Source organism: Alligator mississippiensis, chromosome 2 (assembly GCF_030867095.1).
Source record: "Alligator mississippiensis isolate rAllMis1 chromosome 2, rAllMis1, whole genome shotgun sequence".
Taxonomy (NCBI): domain Eukaryota; kingdom Metazoa; phylum Chordata; order Crocodylia; family Alligatoridae; genus Alligator; species Alligator mississippiensis.
Window position 1 is genome coordinate 96,128,239 of NC_081825.1, and position 13,763 is coordinate 96,142,001.

The following is a 13,763-nucleotide window of genomic DNA, read 5'->3' on the forward strand; positions in this document are numbered from 1 at the left end:
AAAAGCTTGCAAAGAACATTTTTTCCAACTATTTAGCTGGTCTAATAAAAGATACCACATTTACCCAAAGAACCTTGTCTTTCTATTGAGAGTTTTCAAATGAAAATATCTGGACTTTTTCCGCTGAAATTTTGTACTTGCTGTCTAAAGTAGCCATGCTTTTGTGATATCCATTAGGTCTGTTGTAGGAAAAGCAAAGGGGCAGGAATATATACAGCAAGGTGAGAAAACTTCTTGTTTTTATTCGGTTATTTTTCTGACCATGTCTACACTGAAGAGGGTCCATATTAGCAACTGACAAGTTGTCTTATTTTGAACTTTGGCCTCTACCACCTGACAGGCCAACAACTCAGGTCAAAAGCACCTCCAAGAGCTTTTTTGTGTGGGTGAGACTCAAGTTAACTTTGCAATGAAGAGAGGCTCTATGAATGACAGAACTGTATGCTGTATGAATAAGCAGTTTTATTGAATCTAAGGATGTTTATAATGGGTATAAAATGTATTATTTGAAACAATGAAGACAGATAACAGTTCTACTACATGACCCTGATATTCAACACACATATTTTCTGTTTAATAAGGTATTATTCTTATGTTCCCATTTGCTATTTGCTGATTTATTGTTATAGCTATCTGGTGTATATAGGTTGCATTTATTAGGACTTGATTTTTGTGTACTGAACCTTTACTTAAAGAATATAATTTCCTCTTGTCCCACTTCACTCCCCACAAGATACAAAGACAGCTTCTCTCTTATATTCAAATGCAGTCTCCTATAAAGGGGTCACACATCACACACTTTCTCTTGGACTTCAAGATTTTAATGTCTGGATCCCCAATTGAGTTAAGTGCTCTAATACGTACATTTGTATTTCTGACAATATCAGTGTGACAACCCCCTGTAGTCTCAGTAGGATAATAATGTTTCTGAATAAGAAATGATGCCATTCAGTCAGCCTAACTAGGTGATTATAGCATTCTTTTATGACCTTAAAATCTATGAAACTATGAAATAGGCTGGCAGACAGGATCTGAATACATACAATTAGATTCAGCTGGACCACATACACAAAAAATAAACAAGTAAGCTTTACTTTTCCCACTATAAACCTCTGAAAAGATGTTTTTCACTTCATAAGATACATTGCTAGTGTCATTGGGTATACCAAGGTTTATGAGGTTATAAAATATAACTGGCTGCTGTTCTAATTATCTTCTGTGACTGCTGCTGCTTGAGATCCCAAATTCTTTGTGCAGCTTATTTTCACTCTGAGAATATCACTGAAGTTTTGTTTTCTAGATTTATAGTAGGAGCTGACAAGAATAAAGCTGAAGAAGAAGACTGACATATTTGGTTAACCCTGTTATTTAGATAAAAGGCAGGGAACAAGTTGGAAGGCTTGGAGGGGGTTAAACCATCACCTCATGAGAACAAAGGCACTCAGTCTTACAATACCAAAAATAATTCTTTCTATCTCTTAATTAGCATGAATAATTTTTAAAATATTGTTAGTCTGATCCAGTTGCCACTTGGCATAAATGATATGTAATGGAGAAGTATGTGCATCCTTTTAGTGATTTTACCAACAGTATACATGAACATCCAGTCTAAGGACCAGATCCTACTGTACCTAAATGAAATCCTATTCCACCTTGTTTGCATCTGTGAAAAACTAATGCAGAAGTTGGGTGGGTACTCCTCTTCCTAACAGTTTTTCATGGCTTTGCCTTAGAGGACAGCACTCTTCAAAACTAGACACATAATCAGTTTTTCAGTGACTTGAACAAGATGGAATAGGATCATACTTAGGGCATAGAGAGGTAATAAGCTGTTATCTACAAAAGCTCAGACCTCTATGAATGAGTAGAGATTACTCTACCCTGCCCCACCTTTTGCTCAGGGGATAGATAGAAGTAACAATAGTATCACTGTTGAAAGATAGGTGACTAAACTGTTGCTGTGCAGCTGTTCCATCTACACAATTCTGTAGTGATACAAGAATAAGAGAACTGCTACAAATTTAACTCTGTTTCATTTAGGATCAAAGTTAGTGCAATTTAGCTAACTTGTATCACTACAAGATCATGCAGATGTAACAGTTATATCAGTGATTCTCAGCCAGGATGCCAAAGCAAAAAGGGGTGCTGCCAGATCATAGAATCATAGAAATCATAGAAAATTAGGGGTGGAAGGGACCTTAGGAGGTCATCTCATCCAACTCTTGCTCAAAACAGGACCGCCCCCAACTAGATCATCCCACCCAAACTAGATCATTCCAGCCAAGCTAGATCCTTTATCAGATCATTTGAAGGGTGCCCTGAAGTGTGAGGAAATAAGCAGATAAACTAAGCAAATAAACACAGGCTCAGACTTGTCGCTGTCTGGATGATTCCCCACCCCCACTGTCTGGTTCCTCTGCAAGGAGGTAAGCACTGTAATATACAAAGTCATTTTTGAAATTGGGTGCCACTTAATTCACAGAAGTTATGGACAGATGCCCAGAGTCCAGTAAGGGAGGTGTCAAGTCCAAAAATGTTGAAAACCACTGAGTTAGATTGTAATCTTTGATGCAGGTTCCCAAGGAGCAGCTCTTCCTCCCTCTTTAACATGATTTGAATGGTACCCTTGCTGTCCATGGTATCCTTACCCTGAGGCACTTACTAGGTGGCATAGGATCTTGCCCCATATTTTCAAAGGTGATTTCTAATTTGGCTGATTCAGCATTACCTACTCTGAAGGTACCTGAGCACATGGATAACTTTGATCCCACTGCCTTATGTAAGGCTTTCTCTGTCCCTCTAAAAATGGCATTGTGTACATTTAAAATTAAGGAATCAAAAAATCAGAGAACATTTTTGAAAATGCAGGCTTAGTTTTATTATCATAATGCAGGGATTCTCAACCCCTGGTGTGGGAAGCCACAGCCTCTGGTGGTGGCATTAAGTGTTCCCCTGCTGCCAAATTTTCAGACCTGTGGGTTAGATAATTTGGTGCTGTGTGCTAGTGCATGCCCAGATCCAGGCATGTATAGTGGATGGCTGGATCCAGGCACATGGGGTCAGGCTGGCACCTGGATGGATTGGGACCAAACCTGTGTTGGATTTGGCTGTAGCCTTGAACCCAGGGCGCTGGCCGGCCTGCCCATCCTGGTCTGCTATCTCCCAGCAGAACACTAGAGCAGACCCAGGTGGCTGGAGCTCTCCATCTGGGCCTAGCCCAGGTGTGGGCAATTATTTTGGCTGGAGGGCCGCTTAATGAGTTGTGGTGAACTATCAAGGACCACAAGAGTAGCCCCACCCCTTCACAGGTGCCCTGCCCCCTGGTCACCATCTTGGGGGCTGGAAGTCCCACCCCTAACCCCTGACCTTTGCCATTGAAAGTCCATTCCCTTGCCCCTGGAAGTACTCCTTTTCTGGGGGGAAGGGGGTTGCCATTTTGGGACCAGAAAAAAAATCATATACTAAAAGTCAAACATCTACTATAACATATTTTAATTTTATTTCAAAAAATATTTTGTCCTGATTTCTTTGTGTTTGCATAGTATATATAGAGATGATTGCATAGTAGCTCAAAAATAAAGTCTTACTCTTGTATATTGTGTGTGGAGTGTGGTTGGTGGTATGTGGGGGATTTGTGGGGACTGTGGCTGTGTGGGGGGGTGTAGGGCGTGTTGTGGGGTGTCTGTATATGTGGGAGTGTTATGGGGCCAGGGTATGGGGCTTGTGGGGTGTGAGGGAGTGTGGGAGGTGTGGGGACCCCCTGATACACTCCCCCTGGGGACAGACCCCAGGCTCCATGCTCCCCCCAACCCACACTTCCACCTGGCTGCAGTCCTCCCCCCCACCCACCTGCTGCCACTTCCCTACCTGGTGCCCAGAGCAAGTGCTTTAGCGGTGACAGGGGGAGGAGCTGCTGGAGGCTGGGGAAGTTGAGCAGGTCCCCCAGTGGCTGCAGCATTGGCAGCAGTGGCCCTGCCCAAAAGCTGTGCATGCTGACTGGGCCAGGGCCCTCCTGTACACGAGGGTGGGAGTGAGTTGGGCAGGGTACAATTTGTGGGTGCCCATGGGCTGGATGAAATTGCGTGGTGGCCAGATCCAGCCCTGGATTTTGCCTGGTGGACCAGATCCAGCCCTATTTTGCCTGCCCCTTGCCTAGCCACACAGCCACTCCCTGCCATTGGAGTGGCCAGCCTATGTCAGCTGACCCTTTTCTGTATGTCTGGGCAACAAGGTTTAACCCTAGGCTGCTGCACCCTTGGCTCATGCTGACTCTCTGGATACCTGACTTGGCTTGCCCATGGACCCTAAGTTTTGCCTGATCCTCTGGACCTCTGGATTTGATTCCTCAGATGAATCTCCTTGCTTCTCGCTTCATGGCTTCCCTACACTCAGACTCAGTACACTCCCCCCAGACATGGCCGTCTATGACCTGGCATGACACTGGCCTATGAGCCAACCCTGTAAGGTAAGAAACAATGGGCCCCATGGGACTTGGAGCGGGGGGGCAGCAAAGGCACCAGTCGCAGGGCTCAAGTGCCTATATACTAATGCTAGGAGCATGGGGAACAAGCAGGATGAACTAGCGCTCCTGCTTGCACTAAACACCTATGACTTAGTGGGGCTAACAGAGACCTGGTGGGATTCATCCCATGACTGGGCGGTACATATTGAGGGCTATAGATTGTATAGAAAGGACAGGTCGGGGAAGAAAGGGGGGGGGGGTTGCACTTTATGTCAGTGAGCAATATACATCAACCCTCATCAAGACAGAATCCGAGGCTGAGGAAGTAGAAGGATTGTGGGTTAGGCTACATGGGGGGCAAGGAGAAAGGGATTTGGTGATAGGGGTCTGTTACAGACCCCCACACCAAGGGGAAGAAATAGATGCGGGGCTCCTGAGGCAACTCTCGGAGACCATAAAAGCTAAAGAGGCGGTAGTCATGGGGGACCTAAACTACCCGGACATCTGCTGGGAGACGCAGACAGCAAGGTCCCATCGCTCACGCAGGTTTCTAACTTGTGTACAGGACCTCCACCTGACACAGGAGGTGTATGGTCCCACTAGGGGGAATGCCATACTGGATCTGGTATTGGCAACGGGAGATGACATGATAGGGGACCTCCAGATCGGTAGCTATCTGGGAGACAGTGATCACCTTATAATAGAATTCAACATAAGACGGCGAGTGGGTAAGGTAACTAGTAGGGTAAAAGTGCTAGACTTTAGGAAAGCTGATCTCATTGCACTCAGGCGATTAGTCAAGGAAGCACTGCAGAGTAGGAGTTTTGATGGGATGGGTGCCCAAGAAGGGTGGCTGTGCCTAAAGGAAACGATCCTTTGGGCACAAAGCAAGACGATCCCCGAGCGAGGCAAAAGAGGGAAAGGGGCCAGGAGGCTTCCATGGCTGACCAGAGAAATCCAGGGCAGCCTAAGGGCCAAAAGGGGAGCACATAAAAAGTGGAAACAGGGTGAGATCACTAAAGATGAATATACCTCCTCTGCTCGTGCTTGTAGGGAGGCAGTTAGGCGGGCCAAAGCTACCATGGAGCTGAGGATGGCAACCCAAGTAAAGGACAACAAGAAATTGTTTTTTAGATATATAGGGAGTAAAAGGAAGGCCCAGGGAGGAATAGGACCCCTGCTAAATGGGCAGAAGCAATTGGTGACAGATAGGGGGGACAAGGCTGAACTCCTCAACGAGTTCTTTGCCTCAGTGTTCCTAAGCGAGGGGCACGACAAGTCTCTCACTGGGGTTGTAGAGAGGCAGCAGCAAGGTGCCAGACTTCCATACGTAGATCCTGAGGTGGTGCAGAGTCACTTGGAAGAACTGGATGCCTTTAAGTCGGCAGGCCCGGATGGGCTCCATCCGAGGGTGCTGAAGGCACTGGCCGACGTCATTGCAGAGCCACTGGCGGGAATATTCGAATGCTCGTGGCGCACAGGCCAAGTCCCGGAGGACTGGAAAAGGGCTAACGTGGTCCCCATTTTCAAAAAGGGGAGGAAGGAGGACCCGGGCAACTATAGGCCGGTCAGTCTCACCTCCATCCTTGGTAAAGTCTTTGAAAAAATTATCAAGGCTCACATTTGTGAGAGCCCGGCAGAACAAATTATGCTGAGGGGAAACCAGCATGGGTTTGTGGCGGGCAGATCGTGCCTGACCAACCTAGTCTCCTTCTATGACCAGGTTACGAAATGCCTGGACACAGGAGGAGGGGTGGATGTCGTACACTTAGACTTCAGGAAGGCCTTCGATACGGTATCCCACCCCATACTGGTGAACAAATTAAGAGGCTGTGATGTGGATGACTGCACAGTCCGGTGGGTGGCAAATTGGCTAGAGGGTCGCACCCAAAGAGTCGTGGTAGATGGGTCGGTCTCGACCTGGAAGGGTGTGGGCAGTGGGGTCCCGCAGGGTTCGGTCCTTGGACCGATACTCTTTAATGTCTTCATCAGCGACTTGGACGTGGGAGTGAAATGTACTCTGTCCAAGTTTGCAGATGACACAAAGCTATGGGGAGAAGTGGACACGCCGGAGGGCAGGGAACAGCTGCAGGCAGACCTGGATAGGCTGGACAAGTGGGCAGAAAACAACAGGATGCAGTTCAACAAGGAGAAATGCAAAGTGCTGCACCTAGGGAGGAAAAATGTCCAGCACACCTACAGCCTAGGGAATGACCTGCTGGGTGGCACAGAGGTGGAAAGGGATCTTGGAGTCCTAGTGGACTCCAAGTTGAACATGAGCCGGCAGTGTGACGAAGCCATCAGAAAAGCCAATGGCACTTTATCGTGCATCAGCAGATGCATGACAAATAGGTCCAGGGAGGTGATACTTCCCCTCTATAGGGCGTTGGTCAGACCGCAGTTGGAGTACTGCGTGCAATTCTGGGCGCCACACTTCAAGAAGGATGCGGATAACCTGGAGAGGGTACAGCAAAGGGCAACTCGTATGGTCAAGGGCCTGCAGACCAAGCCCTACGAGGAGAGACTAGAGAAACTGGACCTTTTCAGCCTCCGCAAGAGAAGGTTGAGAGGCGACCTTGTGGCTGCCTATAAGTTCATCATGGGGGCACAGAAGGGAATTGGTGAGTATTTATTCACCAAGGCGCCCCCGGGGGTTACAAGAAACAATGGCCACAAGCTAGCAGAGAGCAGATTTAGACTGGACATTAGGAAGAACTTCTTCACAGTTCGAGTGGCCAAGGTCTGGAACGGGCTCCCAAGGGAGGTGGTGCTCTCCCCTACCCTGGGGGTCTTCAAGAGGAGGTTAGACGAGTATCTAGCTGGGGTCATCTAGACCCAGCACTCTTTCCTGCTTATGCAGGGGGTCGGACTTGATGATCTATTGAGGTCCCTTCCGACCCTAACATCTATGAATCTATGAATCTAAACCCCATGCCACTCATTTGGTCTATGGAAGGTTGGACACTACTGTCATAAGATGCCGGGTCGGTGGGTAAGGTGGCCTGCTCTTTAGAGCCAGAGGGACTGGATTTAGTCAGTCCTGTTCCCAGAAAAAAATATCTGCAGAGAGACAATAGAGAGGAAACAGGCTCCTGTGGTAGACCATGAAACAGAGGACTTAAAAGAGAGGAGCAGTAGAAAGGAGTAAATTTGGAGCAGAGGAAAAGGCCCCTGGATCTATCCTAGGGCTGTTGAGAAATTTTCCAACACATCTTAAAAGATGCTGATGAAGCTGAGTCAGAATTATTTCAGCTGAAAGATCCATGGTCCAATTTGTGTCCATCAACTGTAGGACAGGGTTTCCATAGAACTCCACCTAGACACTGGCTGGCAAGCAGCTCCCAGCCAGGGATCCCAGTTTCTCCAGAAGCGCTGGCTCAGGGGCAGCCAGCTGTGCTAGGACTTCTGTGGAGCTGGGAGGTTAGCTCTACTTGATCATCAGATTCAATAAAACTGACTAGAATGTAAATTTCACAGTTTTGGAAATATCATGTGCTAGTGTTTCCAAACCAAAAAGATATTGGAATTTCTAGTTCATGCGAAATTCCTCTTCTCTCTCTCTCTTTCTCTCACTGTACTTTTAGGATTGCTTTACATGCCTCTGGCAGACCTGAGCAGCCTCAAAAAATGACTTCTACTCCTGGAAGCAATGGTGAGAAGAGGGAAAAGCACAAATTAAGATGTGTCTGCCTATGATATACACAGCTAGTGCCCCAAGTCTGCCACTGCAGCATGCAGCTTGAGAAAGACATTGTAGAGCTTGAGGCTTGGCCTGGTTCCTCCTGAGCTGAGGTGGGGGGTGGACTTGGCTGGGCACCGCTCCAATCTACCAGCCTTGCTCCTGCATAGCAGCAGCAGTGCCTGCCGCAGTACCTAATGTCACAACCCAAGGGTGTGATTTTTGTTTTGTGTGTGCTTTGGCACCACTGAATTATTTTCCCGCCAAACTGTAGCTTTCTTTGCAGTGTGCATTTCTTCTTTGCAGCTAAGAAATGCTCGTTGCAAAGAGTTCCCGCCATTTGTATTATAATTCGAGCCCCATTATTGGCTTGCGTGAAATTATTCACACATGGTGGCTAGTGATTGGCTTGCTAGCCGTATAAAAAGCTTGAGTGGTTTCCGCCCAAGTTGGAGGACTCCACGAACACCAGGAGGAGGAGACTTCACGCTGTGTGAAGATCTCTAAGCGCTGCGGAGCCTATCGGACCCAGCGCATTTTAAGCAGGCAACAGAGGTCTGATCAGCCTCTAGCCTCTCCCCGTCACTGTTCGCAATCCTCGACGTATCCCTCTCCCTGCACGCAAAAGGATCCACGGAGCCTCGACAACTCCGTGAGAGTGATCGAATATTGTCTGAGTCCTCAAACGAGGATTTAAGCGGAGCTGTGCCTGGGAAACTGTCCAGCCTACACCGCGACCATCTTCGGTGTAAGTAAACAATCTTGAATCAACCATTACATGTCCGTGCCTAATTCTAGTGCGTCGCCTGTTTTCTCCGACCCGGCGTGCCCAGGCTGCTGGCCACAGCCCGCGCAGCACGAAAAAGGGCCCGAATCGCTCCCAGCCCGCACACCTACCTGTGCATCATGCCACTCTGCCTCCCCACCAGACTGTGCTCTGCATACCTGCGGCTCCATGACTTTTGTTTCAATTTTCAACAACCAGCCAAGACTGACCTGTGAAATCCAGGACTGTCCTGGCCAAACCAGGACATATGATCACCCTATGTCTTCTTCCAGGTCACTAATAAAAATGTGCTAAATAATATGTAAAGGGGAAAACAAACAATCCTTACCTGACCACACTGGCAACATACCATCTCAATGTTGACTGTTCAGGTACAGCTACATTTTAAGATCCATCAAGTTAACCAGGTTTTAATGAATAAAAAATGTGCCCTGTTGATTATGTATCATTCCAGTTTTTTAATTTAACTGTTCTGTGATACCAAGTCAAATCTTCTTAACTTTAATTTGCCCTGGGAATCATTATTTTGATACATCACTTTTATCTTGCCTTAAATGAAAAAAACTAGGTCAATAGTTGAGTATTTGTCTAAATTAGGAATTTAGAATTCTGCTAAGGAAAGCCCTATCTTATATAAGGATAATTGGGAAGGGGAAACAGCAATGAGCATAGCATTGCATATTAGAAATATATTAATAAGCAATAATGGAAAGGTAACAATAAGAAGCAGAAATAGCAAACATATGTTTGTATTAGTGGCGAATAAACTGTTTTGGGTCTGCAGTGGGGCAAAATGACCAGGAGCAGTGAGGAAGAAATAACTAGAAAAATGGTGTGTTGCCCATAGAATAGGAAAACAGTTTGGTAATAAAACTGGGGGGAAAACACATCACATATAAACAATGAAGCAGTAAAAATAAGGGAAGAGTACAATATTATCATTAGAAGTTATGACAATAATAATAATAATAATAATAATTGAGTCAAACAAAGGAAAAATGTATGATGGGCAACAATAACATTTTTAACAGAGTAATCAATCATTGGAAGACTGGAAATGGTCAAATCACTTTCCTTGGAGCTATTTATAACTCAATAATGTTTTTAAATTTTGCATTTAATAGGCACTTATAGACAGCAAAAAGATAACTTCTGTCCCATTGCAGGGGCAAGAATCAGAAACTTGGACCTCTTTCCTTCCCGGACATGCCTCTCTCAGTAAGCCACACTCCCTCTGGCTTGCTTTCCTTCTAATCCTACATATCTTTCCCTCTTGGTTCCACAGGATGGGTGCTGTGAGCAATGCTTGGCCCTTAACTTCATGGTTTGCGAACTTTGCTGGGAAGTGAGAGAGATTCAAATCCTCTCTGGGGCTGTGTCCAGATAAGCATGGACTTTCAGTATGCAGTGCCATACACCTGTCTGCAGCACCATACACTGCATATGCAGGCATTCCCCACAAAGGAATTCCCGGGGTCAAAAAAGCCCACATGAAAAAAAAAAAGCAGAGTGGTGCACATGGTGCACCACCCAAAACTGGAACCTCGTGGGCTGGAGTCACACTCCAGCTGTTGGCTAGGCTCCCAGATACAAAAGCACCATGACTGTAGCTACCTGAGGCCCCCAGGATCCCAGGCAAGGCTGCTGGGGCCCACACTTTTGCAGGCCCCAGCCCCCCCTACCCCACCCCGGGTAACCTGTTGTGCGCCAGAGCACGCGTAGCATGTGTGTTCCCCAGGGACAAGTAGCAGTAGCACACCTGCTTAGGGAAACAAACATCAACACTCATCTGGATGTGGCTTGGGTGAAGAGAGCCTAGAAGCAAGAGATCTCAGTTCCTTGATGATTGCTCTAACCACTAGGCTCTTGGGCTAAAAGGTAGGAAGGGTTCCTCCCCCATCATGTTTTTATTGAGGCCAATATTTTGGTGACTTAGAGAGAGCAGTGCACTCTCCTAGGTGGAAAAGGATTGCAACAATGTAAGAAGCCAAATCATAATCCATTCTGAGCATGCTCAAAGAGGCAATATAAGTTATGTAGGGAAGAAGAGGATCTCAGATCCATGTAAGTGATCCACAATTCCACTTAAGTGGCTAAAGTTAGTACTGTAAGTGCTACTTCTCCCTAAAGGGGAGATGAGTTTGAGCCAACATGTCAGACCAGACTGTGAGTTATGTAGATGTATTGAATCTGCATGTGTGAATCTACAGTTACTTCCTGTTGAATCTGTTAATACCAAAACATGTATCGTTTTACTTTAAGTTTACAATATATTCTATACCTGCCAGTCTGGCAGCACTCTTTCCCATTCTTGTGGGTGAACTCATTTATTTATGAAGGCCCTGGAGCAAACATAATACTGATGAGTCAAGTACTCATTTCAGGACTTACTTAGTATTTTCTATAAATCTAAAAGAACAAGAAACCTGCACTATCAATGTTATTCCCAGCATTAGAAAAAATCAGATGTGTGAATTGGCTTTCCATGGAAGTCATGACATAGCAAAGACTCAGGTTTATTGAGCATCATGTCATCTCATCCTGCACTGAGTTCAGGCTACCTTGTTGCTACCACCAATGAAGAAGAACCAATGGAGAATTACTGGTTTCAGTTTTGGTGGTGGATACAGCCATAAAGTCTCAAAGCAAGTGGGAAATGTAGGTTGTAATTTTTTGGACCCGTCAGATATGGTGAAATTCTGACTTTAACGATTGTGGCTGTCTTGAGAGAAGGAAGTGGTGTCAACTGCATATCTGCACAAAAATTATCCCATCACCACAGGACAGATTAAGGGTGAAGCAGCTGTGGGTACCCCTGGGTTCTATGAGGTATATCTCTTGCTAGTGTAACCCGGGCAGTACTCCAAGATGTACCCCCTCTCCAATTGAAGGGATCAGAGCAGGTGCACAAGCGCTGTGGGAAGTGTAGGGCCCCTCCTTCCCCTATAGAGCAGAGCCAGATCACCAATGGGGATTTAACCATATACTTTTAATGAGAAAAAAAAACAGTAGGGAGAACATAACATGCATAAACCAGGGGGTATAGGGGACACTACAATGCCCCAAGGGGGCAGAATTCAATAAAGGTTAGGTACTTACAATCATACACATATTCATCCAGTTGACAAAAGACAGGTTTAACAAAATATAAAACACAAACAGCAGAACAAACAATACTGGTTGGTGAACTATAAAATGCACAAAATACAAAACATCAAATAACAAGAAATATAGGGCCTAGGTACCTGGAGTGGGGAAAGAGGGAAAACACAATGACCCGCTTCCACTGCAACAAGAATTCCTCCCTAACACTTCACTCACCCCAATTCATCCTAGCTGGGACTTGAACTCCAGTCTCACACATGGTAGGCAAAAAAATCTCTGTCACACAGCCACCAGTGCTGGCACTACTTTAAGCTACTAGGTGTTTTGACTTTCCAGGAGCCCCCGCCTCATGTTGAGCTTCCTGGCCTCTTGCTGGAGGAGCTGGAAACAGAGCTGGGAACCTCTCAGGTCACTGCTCAGCTTGTTGCTGGAGCTGGGGAACCTCTCCTGCTGGCTGCAGCCCCTCATAAGGGGATCCTGGAGCCCAGCAGGGAGCCTCTCCTGCCAGCCATATGCCGTGCTGCTGAGGGTCCAACTGCTGCCTGCAGGTCCCACTCCTTCAGGTTCTTCTGGGGCAACTGGTCCTGCACCACTGGCCCAGCTCTTTGAAACTCCTTCCTCATGGTCCCTCGCTGGTCTCCTCTGAGTCAGCTGCGCTGCCTCTTTTAACCCCCTCCAGGTGACCCGAGGGGCCAATCAGGGGACATGGAGAGTGAGTCTCTGGGGCCTGATTGGTGAGGAAAGGGAATCCCAAGTCCTCCAATCATCTTTTACCCTTTCAAAACCCCTGGGCCAAATCATTACCAGCTAGCCTGTCACACTAGCATAAACCAATATCCTCATCCTGCATGTTGGGGCTTGGTTATGCCCCTTGGGATTATAGCAAGCTACATACATTGAATCATCTTCAATGTATGCTCTACAGAGAGGGGGTAAATAGCTTTCTTCCTTACCTAGTACACCTGAGTTAACATAAGTTAATTGTCTTCATTTTCATGGCCTTTCATAGCTTATGCGCACATACCAGTTACCTCATATTTTCTATTGAGTTGTCATCTCACATCTTGGATCAGTACACAATGTAAGCCTACTTCACCCACTTCTACCCACTTTCTACAAATCTACAAAGCCCTGTTATAGGTTTCCTTTATTGTGAGTCTTATGAAAACTTCACAGTGGCTAGGTTACTGATGTCCTACGGCCATTGCCTGTTCTTCTGACCAATATTGTTTCATTGTTTCCTTGGTACTCCCCTGCCTGTATTCACTTATGATTTCTTGTCCTATACCTAGTATGTAAACTCTTTGGGGTGGGGATTTTCTTCTTTTTTCTGTTTGTACAGCACCTACTTAGAAAGAGATCCTGGTCTACAGATGCCTGACTGGGGATTCTAGGCATTCCAGTAATGTTAATGATTACTAATAACAACTGAAAATACCTCTAGTAATATATTAGTATAAATTTGATAGTCATATTTTGCATTACTGCAGCTTCTTTCCTGGAAAATCCCAAAGCACTGTGTAAACACTTAGAAGCAACACCTCTCCATGGCATGTAAGCATTGCATGTGTGGTTATTTATTCCTTGAGCATCCTCAGAAAAAGATTTGATTAAGTATCTCTCTATTATTTCATAATTCCCAACCCCTCCGTAGGTCCCTCGTCTTCAATGTTTTAATTTTGCTTTACATATCACTTAGAAAAGTACACAAATATACATTACCAATAATA